The sequence below is a fragment of the Saccopteryx leptura genome, chromosome 4 (genome assembly GCF_036850995.1).
Source record: "Saccopteryx leptura isolate mSacLep1 chromosome 4, mSacLep1_pri_phased_curated, whole genome shotgun sequence".
NCBI lineage: Eukaryota > Metazoa > Chordata > Mammalia > Chiroptera > Emballonuridae > Saccopteryx > Saccopteryx leptura.
In genome coordinates, this window is record NC_089506.1 from 132,579,836 (window position 1) to 132,597,371 (window position 17,536).

The 17,536-nt window shown below is 44.5% G+C and overlaps 1 pseudogene; it reads left to right on the forward strand.

Moving 5' to 3' along the window:
* The first annotated feature begins 1,141 nt into the window (after positions 1-1,141).
* Positions 1,142-2,327, forward strand: LOC136404248 (dual specificity mitogen-activated protein kinase kinase 1 pseudogene; annotated as a pseudogene).
* Positions 2,328-17,536: the final 15,209 nt, after the last annotated feature.

Genomic DNA, 17,536 nt, shown 5'->3' on the forward strand with positions numbered 1-17,536 from the left:
CAATTTATTTACCTCATAGCATTTGTTAGGAGTAATAAATAAGATCACGCATGTCAAGCACAAATTTAAAAAACCGAACAGAGATTTGTTGGGCAGATAAAATATATTATGTTCACTTTGTTAAAGATGGCACTGCCCACTTGGAAGCCCATTGCCCATTTCAGATGATTGCTTGAAATGGCCATGATTATGTTAATATATGTTGGGGAAGGGCTTTCACACCAAAAGGTTTTAAAAGGAAGAGAGATCACGCATTGTTCTGGGAAAAGGGTGATTACGATCTATGAGAAGCCCATGCTGTAGGAGAGAGCAGAGAAAATAGAGCAGAGAAAGGCCACATGGAGGAGAGGGAAAGCAGCCAAGATGGTGGAGTGCTGAAGGAGAAGCCAGTTTGTGCAGAGTTTGTGCAGAGAGAAGGACATGGGGAACAGAGGTGAATAAGGCTGGGGAGGTAGAAACCTTTGATTCTAGAAAACTTGGATAAGTCAGTAGCTTTGTGAACACTGAATGAGTGGGTTTTGGAGCCCAGTGTGTGTTTTTACTTGCCCGCCAGGTGCAAGCTAGGATTAAAGATGATGGCCCACCAGTTTTTGGCTCCGTTGTTTCTTTACCGAATCTAATGCAAACCTGCATGGGTCAGGCGGCTGTGATGGTGGCCATGGCTACTGGCTTTACAAGATTTCAGCTGCTTCTCATCATGAGAAAGACAAAATTTGGAGTTTAAGTTTAGCCAAGTTGACTGCTAAGTCAGGAAACTTCAGAGAAATGCAGCAGAGATCCATAAGTTTTACAACTCCAATGTATTATTCTTGGCTTTCTAGCAACACCAAACCAATAGGAGATATAAGGAAATGATTCGTACAGTTAAGGAGGCTGAGAAGTCCCAAGACCCACCATCAGCAAACTGGAGACCCAGAAGAGCTGGTGATGTAGTTCAAGTCTCAGGAAAGCTAATGGTGTAAATTCTCACCTGTGTCAGAGTCAAAGCAGAAAACAACGAATGCTGAAGCTTAAAGATAGTCACAGAAAGAACTGTCTTTCTCTTTGTGTTGTATTTGAAATATAAAAAAGGCTTTTAACATAAGTAACTTTTAGCAGAATTTACTTTCTATAAAACAAAGAGATGGGGGATGATTGAATTAATGTGTTTGGTGTGAGGACCAACCTGGAGGCTTTGCAGAAGAAGCTGGAGGAGTTAGAGCTGGACGAGCAGCAGAGGAAATGCCTTGAGGTCTTCCTTACCCAGAAGCAGAAGGTGGGGGAACTGAAGGATGATGACTTTGAGAAGATCAGTGAGCTGGGTGCTGGTAATGGTGGAGTGGTGTTCAAGGTCTCCCACAAGCCATCCGGCCTGGTTATGGCCAGAAAGCTAATTCACTTGGAGATCAAACCTGCAATCCGGAACCAGATCATAAGGGAGCTGCAGGTTCTACATGAGTGTAACTCCCCATACATTGTGGGTTTCTGTGGTGCATTCTACAATGATGGCGAGATCAGCATCTGCATGGAGCACATGGATGGGGGTTCCTTGGATCAAGTTCTGAAGAAAGCTGGAAGAATTCCTGAACAAATTTTAGGAAAAGTTAGCATTGCTGTAACTAAAGGCCTGACATATCTGAGAGAGAAGCACAAGATCATGCATAGAGATGTCAAGCCTTCCAACATCTTAGTGAACTCCCATGGGGAGATCAAGCTCTGTGACTTTGGGGTCAGCGGACAGCTCATCAACTCCATGGCCAACTCCTTCGTGGGCACAAGGTCCTACATGTCGCCAGAAAGACTCCAGGAGACTCATTACTCAGTGCAGTTGGACATCTGGAGCATGGGGCTCTCTCTGGTTGAGATGGCAGTTGAGAGGTATCCCATCCCTCCTCCAGATGCCAAGGAGCTGGAGCTGATGTCTGGGTGCCAGGTGGAGGGAGATATGGCTGAGACACCACCCAGGCCAAGGACCCCTGGAAGGCCGCTCAGTTCTTACGGAACGGGCAGCCGGCCTCCCATGGCAATTTTTGAGTTGTTGGATTACATAGTCAGTGAGCCTCCTCCTAAACTGCCCAGCGGAGTATTCAGTATGGAATTTCAGGATTTTGTGAATAAATGCTTAATAAAAAGCCCTGCAGAGAGAGCAGATTTGAAGCAACTCATGGTTCATGCTTTTATCAAGAGATCCAAGGCTGAGGAAATGGATTTTGCAGGTTGGCTCTGCTCCACCATCGGCCTTAACCAGCCCAACACACCGACCCATGCAGCTGATGTCTAAACATATGGAAGCAGCAAAAAGCGAGTCTCCGCCCAGTGGCATGTCACATTGCTTTCAGGTCTTTTTCCCATGCCTCTGTGCAGACATGCATTTCACCTATGAAAAAGGATGAAGAATACAGCATGTGCCAAAACTCTGTTCATGTCATTTTTACTATCACTGTCTTCAATCTTTCTGTCATTATTCCCCTAGTGGATCGGCTCTGTGCTAGGGGCTATGTTTGTGTGTCAATGATCAAACTGTCTTACAGTGAACCTTTGGTGACCGTGGGTAGTCATCTTACTGAAAATTGCACTGCGCTCCCTTCACTGTGATTGGCTGGCTGCCTAAATTTTGAGTATATTTTGACACTTGGTACTTCATTCTTGCCAGGCATACCTTCTTTCCCCGAGGAAGGAGCCTGGTAAGATCCTTCGCAGGCAGTGCATGTGACGCATTCTTTGCTGCTATGAAAATAAGCATCATAAAGTGTATATCATGTTATTTTATTATGTTTTTGCTTTTGGTGTAGAATTCAGCAATTTCCATCAAAAATCTAGTCAGAGCCCTTCACTGCCATGATAACTGGGGCTTCACCAGTCTGTCTACTCCAATGATTTGTAGACTTCTGGTTGTATTTCTATATTTATTTTTAAATATACTGTGTGGGGTACTTAGTGGTATATGGCTCTTTAAGTCTGGATTAGTATTCCTAAATGGTGGAATTACTTTGAATGTTATAAGTGTATCAAAGCATTAAAATGTATGAGATTTATCTTTCCCCAATTCCAAGTACTGATGCTATTGTAAACAGCAGTGTATAGTGCCTAAAAATTGTATGAAAATCCTTTTAACCATTTTAATCCAATGTTTAACAAATCTAATCTCTTATTCTAATAAATATACTATAAAAAAACAACAACAAAGAGACTTTTAGCAGAACTTACTTTTTCTAAAAGACTCCCTACCCCTGGCCTTAGGGCTGGTTTCCCAGGCTGTGGCCTTGGATAGTTCTGCAAGGCTGCAGAGGTTCCCAGAATGTTCCTGCCTGAGTTAATCCTATAGATAAACACTGTAAATGAGTTTGTTTCACTGCTAGGCTTCCCTTCCTCCCCATTCCTCAATCAGTGTGTAATTTTGTTTTTATGGTTATTTTTTTTAATTTATTCATTTTTAGAGAGGAGACAGAGAGGGAGAGAGAGAGACAGAGAGAGAGAAGGGGGGAGGAGCTGGAAGATCAACTCCCATATGTGCCTTGACCAGGCAAGCCCAGGGTTTTGAACCGGCGACCTCAGCATTTCCAGGTCAATGCTTTATCTACTGTGCCACCACAGGTCAGGCCTGTAATTTTGTTTTTAAAAGCTAACCTCAAACTGTGTTCAGGGCCGCATGATTTGAATGACTAGGTCTCCATGCGGTCCCCAGCTTTGAATAAAGGACTCCTTTAAATTTGAGCTTTGGTGTGGAGAATTTCTATATACTCTCGCTGGTTTCTCTACAACAGTATTCAAGCCTACAGATTAGATGAGGCCCACATACATTGGCGAGAACAATCTGCTTTGCTAAGTCTGCAGACTAAAGTGTTATGCTCTGGCTGGTGGTGCAGTAGATAGAGTGTCCTGCCAGAACACTGAGGGCACTGGCTCCACCCTAAGGGTACTGGTTCAACCCCAAGTTCAGCAGTTCAAGCCTCAGTCAGGGCACATTTGAGAAGAGATCAGTGGTTACACAACTACATGGAACAACAAGTTCATGTTTCTCTTTTTATCTCTTTCCCCCCTCCCCCCCCCCTCAAAAAAAAGTGTTATTCTCTTCCAGAAACACAGACACACCCAGAATAATGTTTAACCAAATATTTGACACCCTGTGACCCAGTCAAACTGACATGTAAAATTAATTGTCATGACAATGTCTCTGATAAGATCCAGAATCTTAACAGCAGATTGGGTCGATGAGGAAAGTTTAAAATGAGGATGCTTAGGCTCCACTTGTCACGTCCTCCATCAGAATAGTGGCTCAGAGAAATCTGACACAGTTCCCCAAAGTCTTCTTGTTTACCTCATAGTCAAAGCACGGCTGCTTTAGATTCTGACAAGATTTGGCAATGTGGATTTAGCAGCAATCTGAAGGATGTTAGAGTCACAGTAATAATTGTGGGGTCTTTCTTCACTGGCATGCGGGGCTTTTCCGAGTGGGAAGGGAGAAGTTTATATGGGATACAAGCGCTGCTCTACCACAGGGCAGAACACACCCCTCACTTGCCTCCACCTCGTAATAATTTCACAAACTTTTGTGAAATGACACAGAAGTTCAAATGACACAGGACAGTGCTGGATTATCATCAGTGCTCTTGGGTAAGTCATACTTCATTGCTTAAAAATTTCTTTTCCTCCGCAAACTACCTCCTTTCAATATCTGAGGGTGTTTTTTTCTTTTATTTTTATTTTTTGTCCTAAGAATCATACTCCATAAATGAGAGCCCTTTTTCTATTATACTACCAAGATTTCCCTCCCCCTACCTATGTGTGTGTGTGTGTGTTTCTGAACTTTGAAAAGCTTATATGACGTTCTATGTGATGTAATAATCTTCCCCACTCTCCTACAGTAAAGTCCTCTTTTAAAATATACATAGCTAGTCAATTTTTTAAATGTATGAAAAATTGCTCTTGATGTTACATACCTACAAAAAGTGCACGTAAGTGTTATAAATTTCCACAAAATTAACCAGCACCGAAATTAAGAAGTAAAGTATTGCAAGCACACTAGAAGATCTGTCATGCTCATTTCCAGTCATTAGTCCCCTTAAGGCAAGGGTCAGGAACCTTTTTGACTGAGAGAGCCATGAACGCCACATATTTTAAAATGTAATTCCATGAGAGCCATACAATATGTTTAACACTAAATACAAGTAAATGTGTGCATTTTATGTAAGACCAACACTTTTAAAGTACATTAAGTCTCTGAGTTCTTTTTAATAACGTTGTTATGCTGTTGCTAACCAATGATGAATAAAGTACTTCTTACCATTAATGCAATTTCTGCTGCTGCATGGTTATGCTGATGGCTTTGTAGTCTGGTTGATACGTGGTGAGGTTAAGCTTCATGCAGGCGTTGAGACTTCCATCCATTAAACGTGATCGTAGGTTGGTCTTAATGTTCTTTAGATGTGAGAAAGACTGCTCACATGCATACGTAGAGCCAAACATTGTCAGTACAGTAAGACTCACACACTGCACTGTGTGGTATGTGACGGGAAGTGCGTTCCAAGTTTTGACAATCAGCTGGTCCGCGGGTTGAAGTTTTTTCATTTCTCCCCACTTGTGTTTGCTCACCAATTCTGCTTGCTGTCTTGCATGTCTTTCCAAATCTTCATTCAGTGACTTGAATTTATTCACCCACATGTCTGAGGCCTTCAGGTCAGCAGCTTGTAGCTCAAAATCTTTGACGGAGACACCGGGGATGTAACTCAGGTTGGAACTGTCCACTGCACACTCATGTGGATGAGTGATGAACTTAAAAAGATGAATGCACTCACAATATTCTCCAAAGTGTGCTCTGAATGACTACAGGAGATTAGATGTAAAGCCCACTAGCTGCTGGAGATCAAGATGTTGAGCAGGGTCACTTGCTGTGCATGCATCTTTAAACTCTACCAGTTTTTCAAAGTGTAGTAAACGATCTGTTTCAATGTCGGTGATGAAGAGTTCCAGCTGGTTTTCAAATGCAAACACTGCTTGTTGAAGGGATAAGACTATTTCCAATGCCTTGCATTTTCACATTGAGCTGGTTCAGATGTTCAGTCATGTCCACGAGATAGTAGAACTTCAGGAGCCACTCAGTGTTAGCTAACTCTGGATGCTTGACATTTTTCATTTCAAGAAAAGTCCTGATTTTACTCAGACAAGCCACAAAATGGCTGAGCACTTTCCCTCTTGAAAACCAATGCACATTGCTGTGCAGAAGCAGACCAGGATAATTATTCCCAACTTCATCCAGCAGTGTTTAAACTGGTGATCATTTAAAGCTTGGACAACAATAAAGTTGACTACCCAAATGACCAGCAACATCACCTCACCAAGCTGCTCACCACACATCTGAGCACAAAGCACCTCCTGATGTAGGATGCAGTGAAAACTTAGGATAGGTCTTTTTTCATGTTCATGAAGAAGCTCTATGAATCCTCTCTATTTCCCCACCATGCACGGAGCAGCACCAGTACACACCAAAATAAGTTCATCCATTGGTAGATTTTTTCTTTAGTGAACTCAGTGAAAGACTTGAATAAATCCTCCCCTCTTGTTGTCTCTTTCATAGGCAAAACAGCAAGACTTTCCTCACGTAGTGTGTCACCAACAGTGTACCTTGCAATCACATTGAACTGGGATAAATGGCTTATGTCTGTTGACTCATCCAAAGCGAGAGAAAAGAATGGTGCTGCATTTATGTCCTTCACTTGTGTTGCCTCAATTTTATTTGCCATCATGATGGTACGATAGTGAACAGTTCTTGCTGACAGAGGTAAGTCTATTATTTGTTTGATTATCTTGTCTTTATCCGAAAAGTCATGAAAAAGTTCATTGGCAACATCAAGCATGAATGTTTTGGCATACTCCGCATCTGTGAATGGCTTTCTGTTTCTCACAATTGCTAAAGCACCAGCAAAGCTAGCCGAATTCCAGTCACCTTGTTGGGTCCAAACACGGAGTTGCTGCTGACTAACTTGCACTCTACACAGTAGCTCTTGACATGCTTTCTTCCTGCTGTCTCCCGCTGAATATTTCGGTGCAAATGTAGCATAGTGTGTGTTGAAGTGCCGCTTTATATTTGACCATTTCATCAATGCAATTTTATCATTGCATATTAGACACACTGCAGAACCTGCTCTCTCCACAAAGGCAAATTACTCTGTCCGTTCCTGCTGAAAAGTATGATACTCCTCATCTTTTTTTCTTTTAGCCATCTTCTTCATCAAAAGGGTTTCTGCAATTAGCTAGCTGACTACTTGATTAAAAGGAGGGAAGTTTACTTCCTGATCTCACAATGACCCATGTACATTACACATTATCCAATAAAAATTTGGTGTTGTCCTGGAGGACAATGGTGATTGTGGTTCCAGCCACCCGCAACCATGAACATGAGCTGTAGGAAATGATTGGATTGTAATACATGAGAATGTTTTATATCTTTAACGTTATTTTTTTTATTAAAGATTTGTCTGTGAACTAGATGCAGCCATCAAAAGAGCACATCTGGCTTGTGAGCCATAGGTTCCCAATGCCTACTCTAAGGGTAACAGCTGCTCTAAGTTCTGGGAAAATAAATCAGGTTTGTCTGTTGTTGTTTTTTTAAAGACTTTATTTATTCATTTTAGATCAGGCACATTCAGGATGGTATGGCCGTAGACGCTTTATTTATTCATTTTAGAAAAGAGAGAAGGAATAGAGAGAGAGAGAAGGGGGAGGAACAGGAAGCATCAACTCCCATATGTTCCTTGACCAGGCAAGCCCAGGGTTTTGAACCAGCAACCTCAGCATTCCAGGTCGGCGCTTTATCCACTGTGCCACCACAGGTCAGGCTGTCTTTTTTTTATATATGAATTTTATAAAAGTGGGATCATATTCTCTGGTCTCTCCTGCTTCTCCTTTTGTCTGTGAGACTCATCTACATGGTTGCTGGCAGTGGTAGTTTCTTTGTTTTCATTGTGAGTACCTGTAAAGCCAGTAGCCATGACCACCATCATAGCCATCTGGACCATGCAGGTTTGCATTAGATTCAGAGAGATGGTAATGAAACAACGGAACCAAAAACTGGTGGGCCATTACCTTTAATCCTAGCTTGCACCTGGCATGCAAGTAAAAACACACACTGGGCTCCAAAACCCACTCATTCAGTGCTCACAAAGCTACTGATTTATCTGAGTTCCCTAGAATCAAAGGTTTCTAGCTCACCAGCCTTATCCACCTCTGTTCCTCATCTCCTTCTCTCTGCACAAACTGGCTTTTCCTTCAGCACTCTGCCATCTTGGCTGCTCCTCCTGGCCTCCTGCATGTGGCCTTTCTCTGCTCTCCTCTCTAATGCTAATCTCAGGAACCGACAGAGAGCAAGTTCCATGTCTGCCCCACTTTATAGTGTAGAAATTCAAACCTTTAATCCAATATATAAATAAGGAAGTCTCTGATACAAAGTCATTTATCTGAGGCATAATGAGATTCCTCATGAGAATGTACCACTCCACATCAAAAAGGATGGGAAAGGCTTAGTCTTAAAACCAAGCCTTAGGCTATAAGGATTCTGCCTGCTTACAGCCTGTCCCCCACACTCAATGCAAACTATAAGCGAGCAAACATATATATCATATTTAAAAACTTATTTGACCAACATTCCACCCCTTTTGCTCGCTTCACAATCTGAAGCACAGGTATTCCTGCACAAGAAAATTAGGCACATTACACAAATTACAACAACATGACAAATCATACAATTTCAACAATTACAAAGTACATTTCACCAGTCTCTGAGCACTTTGTCAAAAGCACAAAATATCCTCAGACTTCTTTCTAGCCATGGGAAAAGCTTCCCGGGGCAGGGGATGGCCTCCAGCTAAGCCGCCCCCCACCCCCATCAGGGTATTTCACATTGTCCAAAATCCGTAAGTCCATCCAACAAAGGAGCCAGTGCCCACCCCAGTCGTAGTCCAGGAATCAGTCCAAGCACATGGGGCCTCAGCCACCCCCCTCATTCCTGCCATCCTGGCAGGTCTTACACTGTCCCAAGGAGGAGCACATGGCAATGGCAGTGTTGGGCAGATAAAATGGCGCTGCTCACATAGAAGCCCATGCCCAGGTGATTGCTTGGGATGGGCATGATTATATTAATGTGTATTTGGGGCGGGCTGTGGGGAGGGAGGATTCTTGTATCCCAGGGGTTGGTTTTAGGACTAAGCCTTTCCCACCCTTTCTGATGTGGGGTCCTCTCATGAGAAATCCCATTATGCCTCAGATAAGTGACTTTGTGTCAGAGACTTCCTTATTTGTATATTGGATTAAAGGTTTGGATTTCTACACTATAAAGTGGGGCAGACCGGGAGCTTACGCTCTCTCAGTTCCTGAGATTAGCATTAGAGAGAAGAGCAGAGAAAGGCCATGTGGAGGAGGCCAGGAGAAGCAGCCAAGATGGTGGAGTGCTGAATGAGAAGCCAGTTTGTGCAGAGTTTGTGCAGGGAGAAGGAAGGAGATGAGGAACAGAGGTGGATAAGGCTGGTGAGCTAGAAACCTTTGATTCTAGGAAACTCAGATAAATCAGTAGCTTTGTGAGCACTGAATGAGTGGGTTTTGGAGCCCAATGTGTGTTTTTATTTGCCCGTCAGGTGCAAGCTAGGATTAAAGATGATGGCCCACCAGTTTTTGGCTCTGTTGTTTCTTTACCAACTGTCCGAATCCAATGTGAACTTGCATGGGCCAGGAGGCTGTGATGGTGGCCATGGCTACTGACTTTACAGGCAGTCAGCATCTTCATCTCTGCTTCAGAGAGCATGATGGTTTCCACCCCTATGTCACCAAATCGCAGACCTACCAGGAGCATAGTAAGTACTCCTTGCTGCTGGGCTCTCACCTTCTGGAGACTGTGGATTGCAACTCCAGCCCAATTCTCCTCATCCTCCAAAGAGGAACTGAAAATACTAGCTCCCCTTCCAGGCTCAAGTCCCGGGCTGCTGCCGCCTTCTGCTCTGTGGGCCTTGCAGCCCGGCCCTGGCCTCAGACCCGCCTCCTGCCACTGCTGGCTCTCCACAACGTCCAGGGCAAGCTGCAACTCATGAACCTGTGATTCCTTCTCCAGCGTCTGCTCCGTTTCCAGGCGAATCTTGCGAACCTGGTCGGCCTCCTTCTCCGGTGCTTCCTCCAGCTCCAGGGTCAGCATCTGTTTCTCCCCCATTTGCTCCAGCTCCTTCCACTGCTCGATTTGCAGGTCCCAGGCAGCCTCTTCCACAGAGCTCTCAGTTTCCTCACGCATGGCTGTAAAAGTCAGCCAGCCTATGGTCCCCAAAAGTACAGCCATGGAGAACCATAACAGCAGCCAGTCCTCTACTCCACCACTCAATGGTAGTGGTGGTTCCATACCAAATTTCAAATCCTGCCACAGACTTCACCAAATGTAAAGCCAGTGGCCACGGCCACCATCACAGCTGCCTGCCCATGCAGGTTCGCATTAGATTTGGACAGACGGTAATGAAACAACAGAGCCAAAAACTGGTGGGCCATTACCTTTAATCCTAGCTTGCACCCGGCGGGCAAGTAAAAACACACACTGGGCTCCAAAACCCACTCATTCAGTGCTCACAAAGCTACTGACTTATCTAAGTTCCCTAGAATCAAAGGTTTCTAGCTCACCAGCCTTATTCAGCTCTGTTCCCCATCTTCTTCTCCCTGCACAAACTCTGCACAAACTGGCTTCTTCTTCAGCACTCCACCATCTTGGCTGCTTCTCCTTTCCTCCACATGGCCTTTCTCTGCTCTCCTCTCTAATGCTAATCTCAGGAACTGAGAGAGAGCAAGCTCCCGGTCTGCCCCACTTTATAGTATAGAAACAAAACTTTTAATTCAATATACAAACAAGGAAGTCTCTGATACAAAGTCACTTATCTGAGGCATAATGGGATTCCTCATGAGAGTGCACCATCCCACATCGAAAAGGGTGGGAAAGGCTTAGTCCCAAAACCAAGCCCCAGGATACAAGGATCCTGCCTGCCCACAGCCTGCCCCCAACACACATTAATATAATCATGCCCATCCCAAGCAATCACCTGAGTGACAGGCTTCCACGTGGGCAGCGCCATCTTTAACAAAGTGAGCATAATATATTTTATCTGCCCAACAGGTACTGTTCAGGTATTAATACTGGAGTGAGTGGCAATTTTTAAAGCCCATGTGCCCTATAAAAGTCCTCAAACAAGAATCACCCCTCCACAAACACCCAATATGGCGCCAGGCCAACTCTGGAAAGGTGTTTTGTATGTAGAATGGAAACTAAGTACATGAACATAAATTTCTCCCTCATCCAAAACCCACAGAATAAATAAATCCAGGTCTGGCTTGTTGCCAATGGTTGCAAATTCCATAGTCCATAATCTTTTACCATTAATTTTGTTTTTTGTCATTTCATTTCAACAGGTGGTGGTGGGGGTGCAACACATGCTTGCACACTGCCTGCATCAGAGCTGGAGTGTGCAAGGAGAGAGACCCAGGGCTCTGTCTGCCCCTCCTGAGAACCTGACAGAGGGCTGCAAAGCTTAGATAGACACCTTGAACAATCTGCAAGTCCATGCCAGACCAGGGCCAAGTCAAACCACTGGCCCTCTAGGGAAGCCAGCTGGTTCAAATGCTAAGCAAATGGTCCCTAAAAGAAGACCCCAGACATGAGATTCTTTGCTAAGTCATCAGCAGAGTGGCTTAGAGAAAGCCTAAGTGAACTGACTTGAATGGATGACCTTTTGAATAACATGTAGTTTGTAGAACAGAAACTCTTTGCTTTAAAAATAATCTTGGCAGAGATTTCTGTTTGCTTTACCTTCCCTTGGCTGTATCTGTCAGATGCACAGCCTGAAACACTGTCGTTACTCTATCACAAATCAGGTACAGAGTGACTAAGAACCCAGGCAGTCATTTTCAATAAGAGCTAAACAATAGGTGGATGTGAGCTTTTGTGAATGTCACAAAGTGGATCTGACTTAGGTTCTTAGATGCTTTGTCATTTGTTTTGCAGAGGAACAGACACCTGGAGAGTGTGAAGAGCAGATGGAACTAAACCCACAGACCCAGGTCTAACCCAGGAGTTTACAGGCTCACCTGCCAAAGTTGGTGTCCCCTGCCTCTTCTTTCCTCCCTCTCTCCCATTCTTCCTCTCTTCTTTCCCCCATCCCTTCTTTCCAAGTTGTTTTACTAAGTTTTAGTGGAAGCAGGAAGAAAGATTAAATTACATTCTTTAGTGGGTGGTTCTTTTTTTAATTATTTTTTTAATTAGTAGAATTTATTGGTAGTGGGTGGGTCTTGACTTGCCTCTGAACTGGAGTGAGATGCTGCTGACTTCCAGGTCATTCTGACACCAGTCACCTCAGCCTAACTGTGGACCTTTGCAGAGGTCCCTAGGCAGATAGCACCCTAATTCAGCATGCACACACACGCATACATGTGCACACTGTGTGGTGTCTAGTTCTATAGGCAGACAATCCTCTTATTAGTGAGGAAAAAAAACCCAAAAAACCCTAGAACAAAACAAAAAAACCCCCCACAAAACCCAAATCACTCAAAAGTATTCTGAAAACAAAACTATGTAACTCCGGAATTGTTCTATTTGCTCAAATTTTTACTTTTCACTTTTTCAAAAATTTGAAAGTGTAGTTTTAAAATATCATTTTTAAAAAAAGTTTTGAAAAACAATCCCCGGGGGAGCTTCTGCTATGAGTGGGAAGGTGGGCTAGCTGTTTTGCGAACAGGCCCAGTTTGGCTTACAGGACAAGTGAGGTAGTGAGCAGTGCTGCCCTGAGGGCCAGCAGACCCACCACCGCTGATAGATGTAGCCTTGAGTTTTCAGAGCTCCCTGTAAAAGAGGACTCTGCCTGTGACAGTGGCTGAGATCACTCTTCTCCCTCTGTCCTGGAAGTGTAAGTGGCAGGATTCTGGGAGAAGCTGAGCTTCTGCCATCTGGTGGAGACTCCTAATCACTGCTGCTCTGGCCTGCAGGGGGAGAAGGTGGACCAGAGAGGGTGTGAGCATGGCACTCACCACCAGATACCCACAAAGCTGAATCCAACCCCCACACTGGCCATCACTCTTCACCCTCTCTGCTTGAAATGTATAAAAATAATTGTCTATGTATTCATTTAACATAGCTCCTGTCTCTATCTTCAGGTTTGCTGGGCACCAAGATATGGACATCGTTGGCCTTTGTGCTTATTTGGAGCTGTGAGACTTGAAGATAAACATGACTGAAGCTGGATTCAGTCTTTAAAAGATGAAACTCAAAGAAAGCGATAAAAACAGAGCTTTTACATCCACATAATGCACTGCCTTTGGAGAAAGAAAGGATATCTCTTCCTTTCAAAACCCAGGAAACTTCTTCCCCAGAAGTTTTCAGGATCTCTCCCTTATAGACCATTGGCCTAAATCAGGGCACATACCATTCCTAAATAATCACTGGACCCAGGGAATTGGATGACTTTTTCTCTTGTCAGGCCCACTCCTGCCTCTGGGGGTCGGGTCAGCCTTCCCTGAAATACATGGGCTCTGTGGGATGGATATAATTTCGTAAAACAGATAAAAATCAGAGAACTGTTAGGAAAAGAATAAAAGAAGAATGGATATTGGGCTGGTGACCAAAAATATCTATGATCATTTTCTTAGATATCCTTTCAGAAAGTTTTATCTGGTGTTTCTTTTGCTGTTGGGCAGACAGTGCTCATAATAATATTTGTTGCACCTAAATGTCTGCCAGCTGCCGTTTTATAGACATCTTTCCCTTTAAATTCTTAAAACAGTGTGGTGAGTGCAGGTATTATGATCCTTGTTTTATAAATTAGAAATCCAAGGCTCAAGGACATAGATGACTCACCTAAAGACACAGGACCAATCAAGATGAGAATGAAATTCTAAGTGTAGTCCCTGTGAGTATGAAGATAGTTAGCCACAACTGCTGCCCTGTGTACCTAGCACCTGCTGGGCCTCAGACCTCAATGGTTCTTCCCTGCTACTCTTCTTACCTCAGCTATCCTTCAGTGACCAACTATGGTGTCCACAAATGCCACCTTGTCGCATCCTCAAACAGCTCCGCCTCTGAAACCTGGGACTCTTGACATTGTCTTCTTTGTTCACACCTTCGGGTAATCTTGCTTTTTCCTTTCCTGCCTCCCCATCAAAGCTCCTCTTTGACCCTGGGTCCCTCATCTCCTGCCCATCACCCTAATCTTTCAGCCCCCTCCGGCTTCTTTTCCTTCTCTAACTAGCTTGGACTCCATGGCTGCCTTTGCAATTACGCTCTCATTGACCCCTCTTTCTTCACACCCTCTTTCTTCCCCTAGGGCCCTGGCCTTGCTAAGTCCCGCCCAGGGATTCATCCCACCCCAAATTGCTCTGCTGGAGTTTCTGAATGCATTGGAAAAAAGTCATAGTTACTGTTTTCAGACCTAGCTTGGTTCTTGGGGCTCTTTGTCAGTGATCCCCAGTGTGAGGCTCTCCACAAGCCCCACCCTGTGGCTATCCTAGCAGAGAGATGACATAGGTCCCTCATGGTGAGTTCCCCCACTGGGCCAGTGGCCCCACCCCCAGTCTTCCCAAATTAGGCTGGCTAGAGAGAGGCCCTAGGACATGATTGTGAAGTACTTCCCACTTAGGACGGTGGCAGGAAGGTCAGTAAGCGTGGAATTTCAGGAAAATGACAAAAGTAAAAACCAGTAGAGCAACTTGTGTCTGGGCTGCTGGTAAAAGCTGAGGCACTAAGCAAAAATGGGGCCCCGGGTAAGGTTACAAACCCAGGACAGTGGAGGAGGAGGAGAGAGGGTGGCAGCAGCCCAGAAGAACTTTGAAAGCAGAGTGGGGAATTCCAGGCTCCGCTTGTGTGGGTGGGTTCATCTAAGAACAGGAGCCCAACACAGGCAAACACTCTTCCTCTGGCCGTTCAGGGTTTCCCTTAGTATTTCTCTTTCCCCCGCCTGATTTTCTGTTTTAATGCTCCTTCCCTTCCTAGGTCTTCATTCTTTTCTTTTTTTACAAACTGTTCAGACTCTACACTTGTCCCAAAGTCATCTCTTCAACACAATGAACAGTCATGTTTCAAGGAAGAGGCAGAAATGGCTTCTGAGGAGCCAGGCGACACAAAATCTTTCAGAACATCCACAGGAGATATATTGGATGCATTGCCATCGTTTTGTTGTTGTTGTTCACAGTTCCAATAAATTAGATTATCTGTTTTCCTGCTTCAGAAGACTAGAGTCCATTGGTGAGAAGGAACAGTGCTGTTGGAGGCAGGCACACTGTCCACAACCACAGGTAATAGAGGAGAGACAGAAAATTCTAAAAAACAGACGTGCATGTTCAGAAGTTTCAGGAGGCTGACAACCATGTTGTTGAAAGTAAATCGTTCTGCCACCTTAATAGCAACTATAACGAAGATTAAAATAATTTATCCTCTTTGTAATGCTGTTTAACCATAAAGCAAGGATTAAATTAAGTTCCATGTACTGTGTTGAAAACTTTCAGGAGGATTAAATGCATTTTGGGATTAATAAAATGCGACAGAGGCCCTCGGTGTCCTGTTCACACTCCTGGGACCTCACTGATTAATTCCCCTCTGGCTGATGTCTGACTGTCCATATTAGCACTGAGGGTTTTTTCCTGAAACCAGAAGGCCACTTTCTTGGATGTGCTCTTGCTCAGAGGTCCAAAAGTGCCAGGAAATTAAGACCTCCAACCTGGATCTGACCAGGCAGTGGCACAGTGAATAGAGCATTGGAATGGGACATGGAGGACCCAGGTTTGAAACCTCAAGGTTGCCAGCTTGAGTGCAGGCTCATCGGTTTGAGCAAGCTCACCAGCTTGAGCACAAAGTCACTGGCTTGAGCAAGGGGTCACTCGGTCTGCTGTTGTCCCCCCCCCCCCCCCGTTCAAGGCACACATGAGAAAGCAATCACTGAACTAAGGTGCCACAATGAAGTACTGAGCTTCTCATCTCTCCTTTCCTGTCTGTCATCTCTATCTGTCCCTTTCTCTGTCTCTCTTTCTCTCTGTCATCAAAAAAAAAAAAAAAAAAAAGAAGAAGAAGAAGAAGACCTGGGAACAGCATTCTACCAATAACCCTTAGATGTGGCTGTAGAAATACATCAGCTCCCTTGTCCCTGGTGGGGGACCGTTCACATAGTCTCCCAGAGTCCCCTGAGCCCAGGTTAAACTTGTTACCCTCTGTGGTAACTTAAAAAATAGCATACCCTTTGGTGGCTGCTGTACCAGCATCATTTCCCTGTACTTCCCTGATAAACTGTTTGTATTCACATCCTGCCTCAGGATCTGCTCTGGAAAATCTACCCTAATGTAGCAAAGTAAGCTTCAATCATGCAGACATTCATATACTTGAAACAGGACTTTTTCTCCAATGTTGCACAAATACACAAATACACACACACACACACACACACACACACAGTGTGTCCATAAAGTTATGGTGCACTTTTGACCAGTCACAGGAAAGCAACAAAAGACAACAGAAATGTGAAATCTGCACCAAATAAAAGGAAAACTCTCCCAGTTTCATACCTATTCAGTGCAGTTCGATGTGGGCTCACGCACAGATTTTTAGGGCTCCTTAGGTAGCTATCCCGTATAGCCTCTACAGACTCGTCACTGACTGATGGCCTACCAGAATAGGGTTTCTCCACCAAACTGCAGGTTTCCTTCGACTCCTTATCCCACCGAGTAATGTTATTCCTATATGGTGGCGCTTCGTTATAAACGCGCCGATGTTCACATTGCACTTTGGTCACGGATTCGAATTTAGCGAGCCACAGAACACACTGAACTTTCCTCTGTACCGTCCACATCTCGACTGGCATGGCCATGGGCTGCTCCACTGTATACACGGTGTTACATCATCATCTGCGCATGCGCACATGCTGCCACATAATCCTACAGAAACTGGGAGGGTTTTCCTTTTATTTGGTGTAGATTTCACATTTCTATCGTCTTTTGTTGCTTTCCTGTGACCAGTCAAAAGTGCACCATGACTTTACGGACACACTGTATTTAACCTGAGCCCCCTTCCCTCTATCTTCCAGCAATTCAGCTCATAGATTAGTTAGGGATAACCAGCCATTTTCCTTTGAATTCTCCCAGGCCCCAGAACTGAACAGTCTTTAAAAAAAGCTGCCAGGTTTACAGTATTCAGGTACCTTCTAAGACTTAGCAAAATGGCCTAAAACCCTCCAGCTCCCTTCACAAGAAAGACTGAGCAAACCTTACCAAGGTAGACTTCTTCTCTTGGCTGTTTTGGCTCTTGGTTTTCAGGTGCCCACTGGGTGCTGGATGGACAATGGAGCCCTGTGGCTCTGGTGGCTGAGCTCCAGCTGCCCAGTCCCCATGGGGAAGTTGGGCAAGAGTAGGCTGCATTGGTGAAGACTGTTTGTGTTTCCTCCTCTTGGCACTGTGGGAGCCTCATGGGCCCACTTGTTCTGTCTTGGGACAAGCAGCCAAGATGGTACCATAGTCAGTATCCCTGACAGAGGCTCGGCATCTGCCCTGCTATGAATCAGTTCTCCCT